Source organism: Myotis myotis, unplaced genomic scaffold (genome assembly GCF_014108235.1).
Source record: "Myotis myotis isolate mMyoMyo1 unplaced genomic scaffold, mMyoMyo1.p scaffold_m19_p_20, whole genome shotgun sequence".
NCBI classification, from domain to species: domain Eukaryota; kingdom Metazoa; phylum Chordata; class Mammalia; order Chiroptera; family Vespertilionidae; genus Myotis; species Myotis myotis.
Window position 1 is genome coordinate 17,751,867 of NW_023416325.1, and position 13,619 is coordinate 17,765,485.

Genomic DNA, 13,619 nt, shown 5'->3' on the forward strand with positions numbered 1-13,619 from the left:
GTGTTTCTGGTTACAATCACCTCACACACAGGCCTGCATCCTCCCCCCCCCCCCCATCCTTACCATTATGTCTGAAGTCACACCTTCTGCCCGGCCTGGGGAGCTCTGGGGGGTGGGCGCTCAGTGCCTGAGCGAGGGCCAAGTTGCTGATCTGTAGAGTTCCTGCGGGTCTGTAAAAAGGGGTATTTTTGGTGGTCAGAGAATCAATGTGGAGTAGAGAGACGGCCTCCTTCTCCTAGCCACTGGGAGTTCATTTTCTACCAGTTTATCCGGGGCCTCTGTGTGTTCCTGAATGTTTTCTGGTCGGGGCTGAGGCATCCCGTTGACTGTACGGATGTGTTTTCTCCTTCGGAAGATGGAAGGTTTAGGGATAGGAAAGGATTCTCAGGAGAAAGCTAATCTTGGCTCCTAGGCAGTCAAAATAGGAATAATCACAGAGTAGCTGCCATTGATTGCGCCCTTATGTGTTTGAATCCTTCAAAAAAGTCTAGGAAGTGATAATGATACTTTCCCCATTTTTCAGATGAATCACCGGAGGCTGGGAAAGGTGAGCTGGTGTCCCGGAGGCTCACAGCGGCAGGGAGACCAGCCCCCATGGCCCTCTGTCTGCCGCCTCCAGGTTTGTGGGAAGTCAGAAGCCTGATGATGGAGGGGAAGGGTGCCCTCGCTGGCTCGGCCTGGGGCGCAGTCTACCCCCAAGGACAAGGCCCCCCAAATGATTCATGCCTCTGAGTTTCAAACAGAATGGCCCTTGGCTGGCCCTGGGAGTGAGGCTCAGGGAGTCCAGCTTGACTCACACGACAGGACGAAGGCCAGTGCCTCCCCGAGCTTTGGGAAGAATCACAACCAGCCGCTGGGGGTTCCCGCTGGCCCAGCATCCAGGGCTGAAAGCTTAGGCCCCGCCAGCCTCCTCCAGGCGGACAGTCTAGTTTCTCTGTTCATCGGGCCTCCGGATGGCCTGGCCGGGGCCGCCGCCACTCCGCAGGGGTCAGTCCGGGCTTTGCTGACCCTCCCCCATCTGGAGAACAGGGCCGCCCAGGATCCACAGGGCAATTAACCTCCCCCTCCCGCTCCCTACCAGTTTCCTTAAAATAAATGTGACAAACGTGGGCCTAATGATCTGCGGGGGAAGATCTATACGCTTCAGGACCGTAACACATGGCTCCCGCCCTCCCCGGGCCGGGCAGCCCTACTTCAAAGGACAGCCGGTTGGCGATATTACGGGAGTTTCCTGGCTCTCAGGAAACAAACCATCAGCCTGGTTCTCTGGGGGCAGAGTTACAGCACAGAGACCAGCACCAGGGATGATGATGATGATGGTGGTGGTGATGATGATGATGATGATGATGAGGGGCCTCTCGAGCACACGTGCCAGGCGGGTGCTCAGAGCTTTGCAAGCTCCCACTCATCTGTTCTTTGCAGCAACCCTACGAGGCAGGCAATACAATTGCCCCATTTTACAGCCCAGGACTATTGAAGTCACGTGCCCACACCCCACAGCGAGTAGGTGGTGAGGCGGGATTTGAATCAGACCTGGCGAGCTTTAAATAATAGTAACAACCACCACCACCACAATCATAGATTTTTAAAAAATAATAAATACACATGATAAAAAATTTTCTGACAGAGAAACGTATAAGCAATGGCCCTAGCCATTGCCTCTCTGGTTTCCCCGCCCCCCTCCTCGACACAGGTATCCACGTCTGTGCTTTGTAAATCGTTTTCTATTCTGTGAATGCAGCTCACAATCGAAATTGCTCTGCACTTGGCGTTTTCACTATTGGGCTCGTTGCTGGTGCGATTTGAAAGTGTGGCCTTTTCATCCCTGTTCGCTGGAGGTCGAAGGAGATGTTGCCAAATCAACCAACCGACCGACCGACCAGGACTTGGTGGGACTGGTTTTCTGGGGATCCCGAGGGATCAAGTCCTGCTCAGGGTCATTTGAGCTGCTTAGGGACAGAATGGGGAGGGCTGGGGAGGAGAGGAAGGGAGGGGGGGAGTGAGGGGAGAGGAGATGGGAGGCACAGACATCTCTTACATTCCACTCAGAGATAGCAGATGTCCCAGGCACAAAACATGCTCATCCGCTCTTGGCACGGGGGTGTCGCTAGACTTGCATCTCAGAGCAGGAGGTTTTCAAAGCCTTAAATGGTCTCTCAGGGACCGGGCGGGCCCTGGCCACTCTGTTCTGTGCGAGGGGCAGGCTTTCAGGGCGGAGGGCCCTGCTGGTCTGGGAGGGGGGTGAGGCTGGCCTATTTTGGTCTTGGCTGTCCATGTGGTCTCCCCTGCCAGGGCGCAGGGAAGTGTAAGGCATCGTCCTGTCCATGCATCCCTCAACCCCCACCCCCCCGCTCCCCGCCACAGTCACCACTTAATTTTTATAAATTTCCCTTTTATACATTTTGGCTCGAATCACGTAGGCAAAGGGGTTTTCCCAAATGGTATTTGTGTGTTTGTTCACATGGTTTTTAAACACAGAGCGGGTTCTTGAGAAACCTGGGAAGCTCGGAGGGAAGGCTGGTTCCCAGGTGCGGCCAGGGGGTGGGGGTAGGGGGATGGGGGGGAAGGGGGGGTAGGAAGGCCCACCAGTGCCTATGGCCTTGGCTCAGGGGAGGTGGGGTGGCCAGAAGTCAAGGCTACGTGAACCCCCTTGGGAAGAGCTCTTGGTCCCACAGTATCTTGTTCCTTGTTTAGAATAACAATGACCAGTGGGTTTGTCTGCCTCTCTGTCTCCTGGTCCCACTGGTTCCAGCTTTCTAGCAAAAGATAACAACCCATCCTTTCTCTCTTGATCTCTTCCCTTTCCACCCACTCTCACTCCTGTTCTCTCTTTTCTGCCCCTGTGTGATCCTCCCTCACTCTTTCCCTTCCTTCCGCCCCTCGTGTATTCAACCTCCCTCCCATCATCCCCCTTTGCCCGTCCATCCATCCATCCATCCATCCACTCATGCACCCATCCGTTCTCCCATCACTCCTTCTGCCTTTCTCCTCTCTCCCTTCCTTCCTTTCTTCTGCCGCCCACCTGTCATTCCCTCTTCCCACTACAGTCACTTCTTCCCCTTTCTCACCGCCCCCTCTCTCTCTCCTCAGGCCTCTCTTATTTGGGGACGGAGAATTACAATGAGAAATACATGCCAAGTGTCTGGGGCCTTCCAGCCTAGGGCTTTGGGGACTGATCCTACCTGAAACAGCAAGTCTCTTCTACAGGAACAGGGGGACCGTGAATGGAAACATCTTGGCTGAAGGCATCTTGGCAGTTTGCAGTTCATTTGAAAGGGGCAGGCATGCCTGTTTTCCTTCTAGAAAAGTTTTCTAAAGAAATAACCAGAAATGGGGCCACACCTCTATCTATGAGCATGCCCACAGCCGTGGAATATATAATAACAGAAAAGTCAGCAACAGGAGATCGGTAACATTGTGCTTTATCTGTGGATGGAATACAATGTAGCCAGTAACAGTCCAATTTTAAGTGAGAAAAGCAGATTGACAGTAGTATGCATTTTTATGATTCCGTATTCCTCATAGGTGTGTGTCTCTGTGTGCGTATTACATACATGTTAAAAAGACGGTGTGTATACAGCAAGATGTGAACACTGGGCAGCAAGATTGCAGCATTCTGGTCGTGGCTGGTATGGCTCAGTGGGTTGAGCACCAAAAGGTTGGCAGTTGGATTCCAGGTCAGGGCAATGCCCAGGCTTCCAGCTCGATCCCCAGTAGGGGGCGTGCAGGAGGCAACCAATTGATAGTTTTCTCTCTCATCAGTGTTCCTCTCTCTTTCTCCCTTTCCCTTCCTCTCTCTCTCTAAAATCAATTTAAAAACCTATTTTTTAAAAAGGTTACAGAATTTTGGAGGGTTTGTACCTCCCTCGCCCGTGCCTGTGTTTGAAGCTGGGTGGTGACATGCTGGTGGGTCAGTAGAGGGTCCTTTCCATGTATGTTGGAAACTCTTCAACCATAAGATACTATCAGTGTCTCCAGTGATGCACAGCCCCTTCCCCAGTGTGCAACAGACAGAGGTCACGTTCATTTCCCCCGGGGGCTTTGGTTTGGGAGCTTTCCCGAAGCTTCCTCTGCTTGGGAACAGGTTTCGGATCCTGGGGGTTCGCAAACCCGGATTCTGCCCTGCTAACCGGAGCAGGGCCCAGGATAAGGGGGTGCTGCCTCCCGTACATCCACTCCCCTCGGATGGAGAGCGGCCAGGCCGGCCCAGTGAGGACCGGAAAGGGGTGGATTCAGTTAGGTGGGTTCCCAGTAAGAGGCTATTCCGAGAGGCTGGGAGTTAACACAGAGGCTTGATGTTGCCAAGGGGAGCGAGAAGGAGGGCCTTTTAGGCCTGGGGGACATTTGGTTGCTATTATGAATGAACAAACCCAGCGAAACGGAAAGAAGAAAATGGCAAAGTTGGGCATCGCCTTGGGCTGGAGGGAGGCCCAGTGACCCTGGGGCTAAATAATTCCAAATGGCCTTTGAAACGCCTGACAGTGGGGCCACCGAGCCCCGGGGCAGGGGGAGTGGGGCAGAGGCCCCTTCCAAAGGGGCTGAGGTTCTAGGCACCAGCCACGTTGGCGAAGGTTAGTGATCGCCCTCCTTGGCCAAAACCCTTCAAGGAACCACCAGAAGTCGATGTTCTGAGCCACCGGCCTGCAGAGACCCTGCCTGCTGGCGTTGGAGAAAATGGGGAGGAAGTGGAAATATTTCACAGCTGGGAACAGAACCTGTCAGCTCGGCCACAGAATGGCCGCCTGTGAGCTCCTGGCAGGGCCTGCCGCTGGCTCCGGGTGGCCAGCCTGTCCGCAGCGCCTGGAGCACGGTGAGCACCAGGAACTAGTTGCTCTATGAGCACAGGGACCAGTTCATTGATATGTTGTGGCTTCATGCAAAAGGGCTTGATTGCAGTGTTGCTCACGGGGTATGTCTAGACCACCTGCTACCCTATCACGGGGTGGGTGGATCATCAGCCCCAGCTTCTAGGCATCACCCCAACCTCATGAATCAGAATCTATGATCTGCAGCATCAGTGATTTTTTAAAATATGTTTTTATTGATTTTAGAGAGACAGGAAGGAGGAGAGAGAGAGAGAGAGAGAAAGAGAGAGAAACATCAATGAGAGAGAAGCATCAGCATCGATTGGCTGCCTCCTGCATGCCCCCTGCTGGGGATCGAGCCTGCAACCCAGGCATGTGCCCTGACAGGGAATTGAACCAGTGACCTCCTGGTGCATGGGTTGATGCTCAACCACTGAGCCACACTGTCTGGGCTGCGTCAGCGATTTTATCAGACTCCATTGCACAGCCCAGGGTCTCCTTATGCCCCCGCAATCTGAGTACTGCTGCAGGCATCACTGTCACTCCTAGAAGCAGATCCGGAGGCACAGAGAAGGAAATAAGCTGTGAAGAGTCACGTGATCACACATATTCCCACCATTTATGTCGGGTTTATTGGAGATAAGTACCACAGGTAACTCTTATGCTTACCGTTTATTTCAGATTTATTCTATGACAAAGAATTGTGTGTCTGTGATCTCACTGCATCCTCCAACAACTCCTTCAAGCAAACAGCCCGCCTGGCTCCCAGAGGAACTGTTACATCGTGAGGCAACGCGACCTCCCAGACTCGTGACCTTGCAACAGAAATGACAGTGGCAGCAAAAACAACAGTAACAGGTGTTGAGGTATCTTGGGAGCCAGGCACTGTGCTAACACCTCGATTTGTAACAATTCTTGTTTAATCCATGAAACTTCACTTTACATGGATTGTTTGACTGCATTTTCACAGCTTTTTAAGGTAAGTCCCATTTCTATCCCCATTTTATAGACGAGAAAACCGAGGCCTGTGCAGATTGACTTCCCATGGTCACAGAGCAGTGATGGCGGGATTCAATCCTAAGAACTGCTTTTTTAGTGACAGCCAGCACTCTCTGACCATCCCCTTACATGGCAGATATTGGTGACCCGGAGGCCAGCATTTAGACTCTAGTAGAATATGGGAATGGGCTCCACAGCTTCCGAGGAGCAGGGATCTTGTAGAACAAAAATCAGGCATTCTAGTTCTTAGCCTTGCATTTCTGTGGGGTGATCTCTGCCTCAGTTTATCTACCTGTTAAATGGGGAGATGGGCCCCTGAGAGGGTTCCAGCAAGGAACCATTAAGAAAAAGAGCAACTGCCCAGCTGGCGTGGCCCAGTGGTTGAGCATCGACCTATGAACCCGGGGGTCATGGTTCGATTCCCTATTAGGGCACATGCCCGGTTGCAGGCTCCATCCCCAGTGTGGGGCGTGCAGGAGGCAGCCGATCAATGATTCTCTCTCCTCATGGATGTTTCTATCTCTCTCCCTCTCCCGTCCTCTCTGAAATTAAAAAAAAGAAAAGAAAAGAAATGGATCAACTGTGAAGAAACCCAGGACTTGAACGCAGAGGCACCCAACTTATCATGTGCCTGAGCAAGGCGGCCCCCTCCCCCGGGGACACAGTCCCATGCGGTCCCATCACTCTGAGACCCTCTGTCCCTGGACCCTGTCCTTCCTGAGCTCCCATCAAGCTCACTCTGAGGCCTTCTTGAGCGCTCAGCTCAGAGTTTATAGGAATCATAATAATAATTAATAAATAAATAAAGTGTAAGGTTCTGGGGATAAAAATGCCCCCGAATGAACGTAGACGTGGGGAGGTTTCCCAGTCATTAAAAAGGGAAAGCCAGCCCCCCTAAGCAAACAAATTCTCCTCTCACTGTAAGTGCGGGTTATCAATTGGAATTCTGATGACTTTGGGGCTGACAATTTTAACAACCACTTAAGTCTCACCCTGCGCCTTTTATCTGAGTGCTACGCAAACATTGCTAAACACACAAGCCGAGGCCAGGGCAAACCGTATCATCGTGGAGGGGAGAAGACCCAGGGGACGGAGGGGTCCACCGGCCATTCCCTCCCACGCTTCCCTCCACGGAGCTAATCAATGGCCTGGCGAGGCTTAGAATTAATAAGTCTGGACTCTTGCACTTTTGACCCGGCTGTTAGATAACAATTCCGTTAGCTAGGCTGCGGGTTATTAGGCACGAAGAGTCCGTTTGATAAATAGATGTCATTTTATTTATCTGAATTTCTGGCGCAGTGGTGTTTATTTTAAAAGAGAGGAATGTCATTTATAAATAATTTATTTGCTCAGACGTTGAATTCTCATTGAAGAAAACATAATTTAAAAGGATCTCAGTTTATTGATTTAAAAGAAAACCTGACTCTTTATACCTAGGGGTTTCTTTATGAATCCTCATCCGAGTATATGTTTACTGATTTTTAGAGAGAGAGAGAAAGGGGGAGAAACATTGACCGGCTGCCTCCCATACACACCTGACTGGGGGATCAACCCTCCACCTAGGTCTGTGCTCTGACTGGGACTCAAACCTCCTGGTGTACGGGGCGCTGCTCCAGCCCGGGAGCCGCCCGGCCAGGCACTCCCTGGGTTTATTCATCCTTTTCAGTCTCCTTAATGCACGAGCGGCCTTTTTTCATTTTCCTAACATTCCTCATTGAATCTCATGGTTGGAAATACGTTCTCCTTTGCCACAAGCAGTTTGAATTCTGCAGTGGCGGTTAATTCTGCAAAGGGAGAAACAGTCTAACCATTCCCAGCCTGGGGACAGGTGAAACGAGCGAGGAGGCATCAGCAAAATGCGACATTCTAGAATTCCCGCATCTCTCTCACACGCAAACTCTATCTCCTTCTCATCACTAAGGACATTTTTAAAAATATGTTTTTACTGGTTTCAGAGAAGAAGAGGGAGGGAGAGAGAGAGAAACATCAGTGATGAGAGAGAATCATTGATTGGCTGCCTCCTTTACACCCCACACTGGGCACTGGGGATCGAACCCCCAACCCGGGCATGTGCCCTGACCGGGAATCAAACCGGGACCTCCTGGTTCATAGGTTGATGCTCAACCACTGGGCCAAACCGGCCTGGCAAGACTTTTTTTTTTTTTTTAATCTTTATTGTGGCTCAGTCTTCCCAGTCACCTGAGCTGGGCGCTCTAGGTGTTCCCCTGTGTGGGCTGTGTGCATAGTCTGGTTGTTGAGCCTTGATTGCTGTTGGTGTCACTGGGAGGAGTTGACTGTGAGGACCAGCTGTGACTACAGTGGGAGAGCTGCTGTGCAGGAGACGCCCCTATGGAGCAGGACTTGCTTCAGTGGGGCTTGGTGCTCACTGAGTCTGCCCCTTGGGTGTGTCGCTGGTGGGTGTGTAGAGTAATCTGCTGGGGTCTGAAGCTGTCCACCAGGTGCACTGACTCTGGGGCCTCCAGGGAGGTGCAAAGTCAGCCACTGCCTGAGGCCTCCAGGCAGGAGCTACAGAGAGATCTGCAGATTCCTCCTATTTGTATGGGCTTGGAGGTGCCCAGGTGAGGCCCAGCTCTGAACAAGGCAGGCTGGTGCTAGTGCTGGGTCTTGGGCCTCTTATTGATGGTTGGGGCACGCTGCTCCAGCTGCTGCTTATTTAAAGATTTCAGCAAAGTCTGACGCCTGAGCTGGGACAGGCCATTCATATGCAAAATCTGCTGCAAACAAGTTGGGTGGGACTGCAAATTGGATGGGGCGGGATCTCAGGGAATCACCAGGGTGGAGCTAGCAGTGTGGCTCAGATTTGGCTGCCAGTCAGCTCTGCGATGGGGGAGGAACAACGACCCCTGTGAGCACCCCTGTCTGGGAGACAGCCGCCCCTGAGATCCTGCCCCGATGTCAGACAGTCCAGTTCCTCCCTGTATGTCCCTGGACTCCCCCAAGGCCACAGCCCCTCACTGGAGCTCAGAGGAAGTGGGATCGTGTAAGTTCTCGGGTTGGTCCTTTAAGAGGAACTCCTGGGTTTCCAGCAGCTTCTGTGTCACTCAGCCACACCTTGCTGGCTTTTACAGCCCGAGGTTACCGGGAACTTCTCTGGAACCTGGGCAGGGGGTCTGGTGTGCAGCTGGGACCCCCTACTTCTCCTGGGAGGCCTCCCCAGTGGAGATCCCTCCTGATTGAAAAAACAGCACACATGGGTGCAGGACCAGCCCGTCGGTGCCTCCGCTGCCCCTAGGGTCTCGATGTGCTTCTTTCTTTACGTCTCTAGTTGCAGGAGTTCCATTCAGCCAGCTTCCGGCGGTTCTGGCTGTGGTGGTTCTGCATTTTAGTTGTAATTTTGATGTGGCTGTGGGAGGTGGCGAGGACAGGCATTTACCTTCGCCGTCATCTTGGCTCTCTCCTCCTCAAGAAACATTTTAAAACATGCAACCAGGCTACAAAGTAGTTTGGTTGTATTTTCTTCAAAATACCAAAGGTCCTATCAAAATAACAAGTGCACACGCTCTCTGACCCAGCAATTCCATCTCCGGACGAACTTGCCAATGTGCGCAATGGTGCGTCCGCCGACAAGGGTGGTCATTGCAACAGTGTTTGGGAGAACCTAAGATTGGAAACGCCTTAAATGCCCAGCAGGGGGCGTCTGGTTAGTGAAACCATGACTTCATCCCTACAGGGGAATACTGTACGGCCCTGAAAAGGAGCCGAAGGAGAACCAGCTCTGAGAGACACTGATTGCTAAAGAAAAAGCTAACACCAGTCACGGTGGGTCAGTATGAGGCCACGTGTGGACAAAAGAGGAAAGAGACCCAAGGACATGGCAGTGGCTGGACGGGGCTGGGGCACAGCGGAGGGTGCAAAGGTGGGGGGCAGATTTTTCACTCCTTCTGCTTGTGCAGCTCTGGAAATGGGCACCGCCTGAATGCTTTCCTATTAAAATGAATGAAAGTATAACTAGTCCAAGGACAGCTGTGGGTCTGTGCATAGGAGAATGTGTAACAAGACATACGTGGAGCTGGTTATCTCTGGGTGCCTCGGTCGGTCAATATTTTTATACTTTTCCTCTTCTGCTTGCCCACATTTTCTGATATTTATGAAACGCACATAAAAAGAGTTCTTTTGTAGATCAATAAGAAAGGAAGGAAGAAAATGACTTTCCTTCTTCACCCTCCATAACATGGATTCCTTAATATGTGTCAAGTGACTGGGGTGGTGGGAAAAGCCTAATAAAAAGAGATTTATGGGTAATTGGGTGGGATAAGGACTGCCAGATGCATGAAAGCCAAGATTTGAGAGAAGGGAGAGGGTTCTGTCCCAGGATGGAGAGAGGTGCACTTTCAAGGCTTGCGGCTGCCCAGGCCTTCCTGCTAAGAGACCCCGGGTGATTGCCCCGTTGGAAAATGGGGAGGGGGATGCAGTCAGCATCCCCTTTCAAGGTTGAAGAAAGTCAGATGTTGAAGGAGGCCCCTCAAACGTCACCTGGGGCCCGAGGGGCATGGCTCAGTGGTTGAGCTTTGATCTATGATGCAGGAATTCATGGTTCAATTCCCTGTCAGGGCACGTGCCCGGGTTGCAGGCTCCATCCGCAGTAGCGGGTGAGCAGGAGGCAGCCGATCAATGTTTCTCTCTCATCATCGATGTGTCTGTCTCTCTCTCTCTCCCTCCCTTCCTCTCTGAAATCAATAAAAATATATATTTTTAAAAAGTCACCCAGGAAGTGATCCCGAGTCTCCCTTCTTGGTGAGAGTCCTTGGCGTTACTGTGACGATAATGACGAGGGCGATGTCTAATTGCAATCAAAGCGCTGACTCCACGTCAGACCCAGAGCACCGCACTCTCTGTGCATCACCTGGCTCCACCTCCAAGGTCGTGAGGATTAACGAGAGACACGCCTTGAGCATAGGCAGCCCTCGCCACCGACCGTGGCTGCATCCTGTCTTGTTAGCAGGTTGAATCTGGGAGCTGGCTGAGGTCATCTGTTACAGCTGTGCCCGCCCATATCTGTTCATATTCTCATTTTCAGCAAGAGGGTGGACCTCCCGATGGGAGGCCCTGAAACTCTTCACCGCAGCACCTGCTCCAGCTTGCTCATGGGCAATTGGAATTCCCACCTCTGCCCAGGTCAGCCCTCGATCCATGGCCGATGGAAGGCGGTGGGTAAATGCTACAGCTTTCTTGCGACGTGGATAGATTACTTTGGGGTGTTTGGTCTACACCGATTCCCACAATTCCCCGGTGAACTAAGCCCCCCGGGGTAGCTGGCTTGACTACGGACCCTGCACTGACTCCCTCCCTCCTGCCCCACTTCCCCTCTCCCCTTGTTTTCCTGGACAGCGGCCTTGTCTCAGCACCTGCTCCTGGGGAACCAGGCACCTACTGGCACCACGTCCTTTAAAAAAAACCTGCTTCTCTCTTTTATTTCCTCTTTCTTCTCTCCTTTGTCTCCTCTTTCACAACAATCAACAGAGCATTTGATGGGCTTCAAATCACATTCACGTCTCTTATCTCAACTGAACTCCCTCCATCCTGGGAGACAGACGTGCAGGCCCCGCTCCTAACCTTTTCAGATAAGGAAGCTGAGAATTTCCGAGAACACACACGGCCAGGAGAGGGCAGAGCCCAAGTCCTGGCTTCTGATCCTACCCTCACCGTTGGTCCATCATATGATGCCACCTTTCCCTTCTCTCGTAAGAACGGTGACTAATCTATTTCTGGATTAATTTATTCATGTGTTTAGAAAGTGTTGTATCGTCTCCACATATTCTGGGATTTTCTACCCTTCTTTCTAGTTTAATTCCGTCGTGATCTAAGGGTATATATTGTATGGTCTCTATGCTTTTATATGTGGTCAAGTGTGTTTTATGGCCAGACGGGGGTCTGTCTTAGAAATTGTTCCAAGAATGTGTGTGTCACTGTTGTTGATTTCATCAGTTGATGGATGAGGCTGTTGAGGTCAACGATGCCCCATTTATATATCACTGTGCATTTTGTTCTGTATAAAAATCTCGTTCCGCCTGGTCAGCATGGCTCAGTGGTTGAGCATTGACCTATGAATCAGGAGGTCACGACTCCATTCCTGGTCAGGGCACATGCCCGGGTTGCAGGCTCAGTCTCCAGTGGGGGGCATGCAGGAGGCAGCTAATAGATGATTCTCTCTCATCACTGATGTTTCTATCTCTCTCTCCCTCTCCCTTCCTTTTTGAAATTAATAAAAATATATTTAAAAAGAAAAACAAAAGAAAAAAAACCTCATTCAAACATCGCAACAACTGTTTTTATCGGTATGATCGTGATCACGGGTGGGTGAAGCGTCCAGAACTCTTGGAGGCTAAGCCATTTGTCTGAGGCGCACTGGCAGGTAGGTCCCTTAACTTCTGGTCCCTCCCCCTCAGCTCATGGAGAGGTAACTGTGGACGCAGGAGAGCTCCATCAGAGTCCAGAACCTGAACCCGGTGCCGGGACAGTCCCCGACAGCACGCTGGTCTGTGCCACTGGGAAATCAACTTGAACTTTGAAAACATCTAAGAGAGCCTTGTGCTAGCCTTCATGTATTTTACAGCAGGGGATTGGCAACGGTTTAGAGACAGGCCACGTCTTCAGCGCTTGATTCTCTGGTCTGTCTCTGGAGAGATAAGGAGGTGCCTGGATGTTGGGGGAAGGGCTCAGGGTAAGAATCAACCACGATAAACTCACAGCTGTGTCGGGGAGGCAAGGGTCAGCCTGCCCCGGTGACTTCTCAGAAAACTACGATGTGGAGGCCTTATTGTGGTACATTCCCAAAGGGACGGCCAGTCCCGCTAATCCCAATGCCCTCGGACAAGTGTGCTGGGAGGAAGGGCCTGTGGTGATGCGTCTCCCGGTGCTGCTGCCCTTGTGGTGTCTCCTCCCCTTGAACATGGGCTGGCCCCGGGGCTGACCTTGGACTCTGAGGAAATGGTTACTGGATGCTGTGTGATTCTGAGGCTACGTCCTCGGAAGCCTTGCAGCTCCCAACCAGAGCTCTTCCTGGCCACGGGGCGAGGCTGCCTGGGGCGAGAGAGGCGCCTGGCCACCCTCCCTCCATCCAGTCCTCCCAGATGAAGCTCCTGTTGGATGCTGAGCTCAGTGGAGGCTCAAGTGGCGGTGGCCCCAGCTGCCCTCTGACTGCAGCCTTGTGAGAGACCCTAAGTGAGAACTGCCCAGCCGAGCCCAGGCAGAGACCATGGACGCTGAGCCTCTGGGAAAACAGTCCTTGCTTCTGAGAAAGATGCAGAGAAAGTGCTCCCTCCAGCTCTTTCCTGGACACGTCAGATCTCCTGGATGCAGCCAGCTTGGGAGCACACGCGACCCAGTTGCTGAAGGTGAGCTCCACGCCCTGAGGACAGCGGAGCGAAGAGGAGGAAGGAGTCCGGGCCTTGGATGCCCCCTGGACCGCTGGGTCCACAGCCCTGCAACCCATCTGACCTTGGGCTTCCTGTGGACGAAGTGACGCCTGCTTGGTGAGCACTGCTTCGGCTTCCCCATTCACCCCTAGGGCTCGGCCGGCAGGCAATAGAGGGGTGAGGGGAAGGCACCCTGGGTTTCAACAGGGGCTCTGCTACTTCCTGGCTGCGTGACCTTCCCTCTGAGCCTCAGCTGCCTCATCTGTAAAATGGGGAGAAGAATTCTGCCTGGCTCACGGGGTCGCTAGGGGGAGTCCATGAATGAACGTGCGAGGATGGCCTGTGCCGAATGCCTGGCGCACGGTAGACACACGGGTTCCGTCCATGCAGACGGCTCTTCAGCCCCCGGGGCCTCCGACTCCTCTGCCAAAGGCAGTGG